The sequence below is a fragment of the Macaca thibetana genome, chromosome 8, assembly GCF_024542745.1.
Source record: "Macaca thibetana thibetana isolate TM-01 chromosome 8, ASM2454274v1, whole genome shotgun sequence".
In the NCBI taxonomy this organism is placed as follows: Eukaryota; Metazoa; Chordata; class Mammalia; order Primates; family Cercopithecidae; genus Macaca; species Macaca thibetana.
This window is the reverse complement of record NC_065585.1, coordinates 104,479,086-104,485,085: the sequence shown is the minus strand read 5'-3', so window position 1 is coordinate 104,485,085 and position 6,000 is coordinate 104,479,086. Positions and strand designations below refer to the sequence as shown.

The 6,000-nt window shown below is 44.6% G+C and overlaps 1 protein-coding gene across 1 annotated transcript in view; it reads left to right on the top strand.

Moving 5' to 3' along the window:
- Positions 1–413: 413 nt before the first annotated feature.
- The window catches only part of PLEKHA2 (pleckstrin homology domain containing A2), a 91,881-nt gene continuing 86,294 nt past the window's right edge, over positions 414–6,000 (top strand). The window contains exon 1 of the mRNA XM_050801331.1: positions 414–555. The gene's annotated coding sequence lies outside the window, so the exon portion shown is untranslated. The remainder of the gene's footprint in view (positions 556–6,000) is intronic.

The window sequence follows — 6,000 nt, the reverse complement described above, 5'->3', positions numbered from 1 at the left end:
ACAGATCCTGGTTATATTTTAACTTTTAATAAAGATGCATTTCAACGGCCAGACAAGGTGGCTGCCACCTGTAATCTCACTGCTTTGGGCAGCCCAGGAGGGAGGATTTCAAACTCCCAGGAGTTTGAGGCTAGCTTGGGCAACAGGCTTTTTCAGAAAGGAAAAATCACGTGTCACCCGGAGGACCATGGGAGGGATCATGTGGGTGAGTTGGTGAGAAGGAAAATAATACACACACACACACACACACACACACACACACACAAAGGGGTGGGGTGGAGGAGACAGGGAGAGGGAGGGAGGGAGGGGGGGGGAGAGAGAGAGAGAGAGAGAGAGAGAGAGAGACTCAGAGTCTCTGAACTTGGTAAGTTGTTAAAACTGTCTTTGAAACAGGAACTCGCCTTGGCTCCTGTGAACTGAAGAGCCCAGATCTCGCCCTCCTTTTTCTCGCAATCACCTTGCCTTTTAAAGCTGTTGCTGGAGGTAGCTTCCCCTGGCTAGGGAGGAGCTGCCTTGTTGTTCAGAGAGAGTCGTTCTTCCAAAACCAGGGGTGGGGTAAGTGGAGGCTGCAGACCCTCAAGGGATCCCTTTGGGACGGGGGAGGGAGGATTGGGGGGTGGGGATCCCTGGGAGGGATCTTGTCACTTTGGTTATCCTAAGAACTATATATTTTGAGGTGGGGATCCAAACTCCCCTTATATTAAGAAGAAAAGTTGGGGGTAGGGTGCAGACATTTTGCCAAATTACAGACGGAGCCGACTAGAACCAGAGCAATTCCCAAAGGAGGTCCTCCCACACCCACAGGAAGGCCAAAAAAAGGCTTGAAATTCAAATTATTTTTGGTGCTTGGGAGATGAGAGGGGGTGAGAGAGGGCAGCAGCAGTGAATGGGAACTGAAGGGGGAAGAAAAAACCAGAAGGCTTGGTTAGTATCATTCCAATGAAACAGGTCAGGAGAGCACCAAGGACTCTCAGACATGTAGTTGGACTTGGAATACTTTTATTATGTGTCTACAGGGTAGACTGTAAAGGAGAATATCCACACATTTTACATAAATGTAGTTTCTGCTGTAAAGAAACTGCTGCTCTCCCTCCTTTTTTTTTTTAGCCTGTGTTTCTGGGATGACAGGACAGAGATGTCCTGTCTATTTCTCTCTGCACCTCTCAAACCGCTTACCTCACCCAAGTTTCCTCCAGGAGCCTTCTTCCCTTCATGAGCTTTGGCAGTTTTGTTGTTTTGTCTGCTTATATTTTGCTTTTAAGAAGGATGAAAAAAAGATAGTGGGGTGGGGTAGAAATGGAGCACCCTGTGAGAGGCGAGAAAGCAGTACGCCCATTTGAGAATTGGGTGGAGGGAAAGGGAAAAGACCTTTGGAAAAGAACTGTCTCCTTTTTATTTTTATTGATTTATTTTTTGAGGCAGGGTCTCACTCTGTCGCCCAGGCTGGAGTGTGGTGGTGTGATCTTGGCTCACTGCAACCTCCGCCTCCTGGGTTCATGCCATTCTCCTGCCTCAGGCCTCGAAGTAGCTGGGACTACAGGTGTGAGCCACCACGTCTGGCTGATTTTTTGATTTTTTGTAGGGACGGGTTTTCACCATGTTGCCCAGGGTGGTTTCAAACTCCTGTGCTCAAGCAATCCACCTGTCTCAGTTTCCCAAATTGTTGGGATTACAGGCGTGAGTCACCATGCCTGGCCTGCACACTTTTTAGGTATCAGTTTTTCTCATCTCTTTCATCTCTTCAAAAGAGCGACTTGGATTGCACAGGATGCCCAGGTAGATACTGGACACCCAGTTAAATTTGAATTTCAGACAAACAGCAAATGACTAAAAATCTGACATGAGGATTCTGTGCATTTGAGGCAGTTTTTTTTTTATTTTTGAGATGGAGCTCTGCTCTTGTTGCTCTTGTCGGCGCCATCTCGGCTCACTGCAACTTCCACCTCTCGGGTTCAAGCAATTCTCCTGCCTCAGCCTCCTAAGTAGCTGGGATTACAGGCGTGTGCCACCACACTCGGCTAATTTTGTATTTTTAGTAGAGATGGGGTTTCACCATGTTGACCATGCTGGTCTCAAACTCCTGACCTCAGGTGATCTGCCCACCTTGGCCTTCCAAAGTGCTGGGATTACAGGCCTGAGACACCGCACCCAGCCCAAGGCGTTTCTAAATCACCTCTATAGGGGTGTTTAAACAGTGGGTACCCAGAGGGCACAGTTTTAAGGGAATCACTGTCTAGATCTCCCTGAGATGCAGTGAATGCCAGTTCGTACTGGCTTCTGTCTTCCCACCTCTCCTTTCCCAACAGCTCTCTCACTTCTAAAAGAGGAAAGAAAGACGTGGCCCTGGGTCGTAAAAACCTTCAGGGCCAAGACAAGGGACAATGAGAAATATCCGTGTTTGTGCTGAGACAGGAAAGCCTTTTCTAACAGATACAAATCCTTTCACAGGTTAAGCGGTTCCCAATTCATTGCTATCCATAAAATTTGGAGAAAAACCTAATTGAATTGTCCACAAACAGATCAATCATTAGAATATTTTTAAAGAATAAACTTTATTGGCCAGGCATGATGGCTCAAGCCTGTAATCCCAGCACTTTGGGAGGCTGAGGTAGGCGGATCACCTGAGGGCAGGGAGTTCAAGACCAGCCTGGCTTACATGGTGAAACTCCTTCTCTACAAAAATACAAAAATTAGCCAGGCTTGGTGGTGGGTGCCTGTAATCCCAGCTTCTTGGGAGGCCAACGCAGGAGAATTGCTTGAACGTGGGAGGCAGAGGTTGCAGTGAGCTGAGATCTTTCCACTGCACTTCAACCTAGGTGACAGAGTAAGACTCTGTCTCAAAAACAAACAAACAAGCAAAACTTTATTTTGTAGGGCAGTTTTTGGGATTACAGCACAACTGGGTGGAAAGTAGAGAGTGTTCCCATTATACCCCCAACCCCACGCATAAAAAGCCTCCCCACAGAATAATTTTTGAAGGAAAATCTCTAACATAATTGAATGATGTTACCAAATACGGCCTTACTGAAAAACAGATCTCAGGTTCCCTGGCAAAAGTGTTTTTAGTTATTCCAGGATCCCTTTTGAAGCCATAAGCCTTTCTGGGTTATGTCCCAGTTTTCTTGCCTCTCGTCAGCCCTGGACATTGTCATAACAAAAGTCCTTGCAGCCTCATCTGCGTATTAATGTGACCAAAGCTGCTCAGAGCTTACATTCGTAAAAACGAGAAATAGGGAAATTATTAGGGCCAGGCGCGGTGGCTCATACCTGTAATCCCACCACTTTGGGAGGCTGAGGCAGCTCTCACTTGAGGCCAGGAGTTCAAGGCCAGCCTGGCCCACATGGTGAACCCCTGTCTCTACTAAAAATGCAAAATTAGCTGGGTGTGGTGGCACATGCCTGTAATCCCAGCTACTTGGGAGGCTGAGGCAGGAAAATCGCTTGAACCCTGGAGGCGGAGGTTGCAGAGAGCCGAGATTGTGCCACTGCACTCCAGCCTGGGAGACAGAGTGAGACTCCATCTCAAAAAAAAAAAAAGAAAAAGAAATAGGGGAAGTATTGACATTACATCCTGCTCATTATTGCAATAAGTAATATTAATTGATGAATATTTAACTTCTTTACATATACTTGTTTACTATAGATGTATGTATGCAAACATATAAACATACATATATTTAAAAATCCATTCTCATCTATCTCATTGAGACTAATTTCTAATGCTATTTTACTGTATTTTGTTTAACTATCAATAAACTATATTTTTATCTTGTTATTAATAATTGTAATGATGACTTAGTCTCAAAAACTGTTTTAACACTTACAGCCTTATGGACACAGGATGTTTTTTAACATTGTAAAATCAATTTACATATGCATTTTTGTTTCAGAAAATATGATAGGGCAATCAATAAAAGATGTTCAAGCATAAAAATAGCTGACATTTGGATACAATTCTTTAGGGAAAGTGGAATGGAAGTATAGTTCAAGGAAGAAAGGGATAGATTTAACATTTCTGGCTGTCAAAGAACTGCTTGTTCAATTTTAAAAATGAATGATAGTGTCATATTACTATGGTACTTAGATTCTATTGGACACCTTAAAAAGAGTGATATGACAGTTTTATTTCAAAATATCCCATGCTAACAACTGCAGAATACATCCCTTGTGAACACTTAAAGCTACAATTAAAAGTTATAGATGTCAAACTTTAAAGTGTGTGAAGAGATACATAGTTTTTCAGCATTTTAGGAGTTGTAGGTAAGGAAAAGTTTGAAAGCTGTTGCTTTTTTTTTTTTTTTGAGACAGAGTCTTGCTCTGTCACCCAGACTGGAGTGCAGGGGTGCAATCTCTGCCCACTGCAACCTCCACCTCCTGGGTTCATGCGATTCTCCTGCCTCAGCCTCCCGAGTAGCTGGGATTACAGGCACCCACCACCATGCCTGGCTAATTTTTTTATTTTTTTGATGGAAATGGGGTTTCACCATGTTGGCCAGGCTCGTTTTGAACTCGTGATCTCAGGTGATCCGCCTGCCTTGGCCTCCCAAAGTGCTGGGAGTACAGGCATGAGCCACCGTGCCTGGCCGAAGGCTGTTGCTTTCTACCATCCTCTTACTAACATTCCTGTTCACAACATAATACTTATATTTCCCAATCTTTTACAACCTGGAACAATAGAAACGGTGGACATAATTGTCCCTACAATTTCAGAGGATTCCTAGTCTGAAATTCTTTGTACTGCACTATGCTGCTCTTCTACTCTGAACTGGGTATTAGTTACAGGGTCACAGTACAGTACAAGGACTTAAATTGGAGAAACCAGAAATAAATCAGCCCCCAGACCTCCTGGATGTACTATTTCAAGAATATGCAGTTACATTTCGGAGGCCCCAATTTGACTCATGGTGCACTCAGGAACACATAATTACCAGCTGCATTCTAACAGACTTCTGCTGTAATGCTTGCTTCTGAATGTGATGCTTGCTACCATGATGTCACCTTCTGAAAACATGGGACAGCCATGGCAGCATTTATGGCAACACATTGAAACCAACCAACCTTCATGTGCACCTTGCTCTGCTCTGGAGAGAAACTTTCTCGAATACCAGGTGAAGTTCTGGTAGAGTTTCTCCAAGTGTTGAAACTTTCTTCTCAAGGAAGGCAGAAAAATGGATGGAAGCAACCAAATGCCCAAAGAGCAGAGGAAGTGCTCATGGGGGCAGCTATGTGAGAGGGATTGTAGCAGTTGAGGTGGGAGAGGAATGAAGTGCTGCTCTTTAAGTCAGAACTAAAAACTGAATGTTAGCCCCCCAGGATTTAAGGATTGCCAGCCCCAGTGTGCAAAACTGGGCTTAGTCTGTGGAGTTCATAAATAGGGATGCCTCAGTTATCCAGGATCAAGAGGGATAAATGTTCACCATAAGTCCATAAGTTTTATATATATATATACACACACGTACACACACATATTGAGATAGGGTCTCCTCTGTCACCCAGACTGCAGTGCAATGGCACGATCATGGCTCACTGCAGCCTTGACCTCCTGAGCTCAGGTGTTTCTCCTGCCTCAGCCTTCTGAATACCTGGGACTACAGGTGCATGCCATCACGTCTGGATACATACACATATATATGTGTGTGTGTGTATATATATATATACACATATATATATATATAATTTTTTTTTTTGAGACGGACAGAGTCTTGCTCTGTCGCCCAGGCTGAAGTGCAGTGGCACGATCTCGGCTCACTGCAACCTTTGCCTTCCAGGTTCAAGGAATTCTCCTGCCTCAGCCTCCCAGCTAGCTGGGACTACAGGTGCACACCACTAGGCCCGGCTAATTTTTTGTACTTTTAGTAGAGATGGAGTTTTGTCATGTTGGCCAGGCTGGTCTCAAACTCCTGGCCTCAAGTGATCTGGTCGTCTCGGCCTCCCAAAGTGCTGGGATAATAGGCTTGAGCCACTGCGCCTGGCCCCGGCTAATTTTTGTTATTTGTTGTA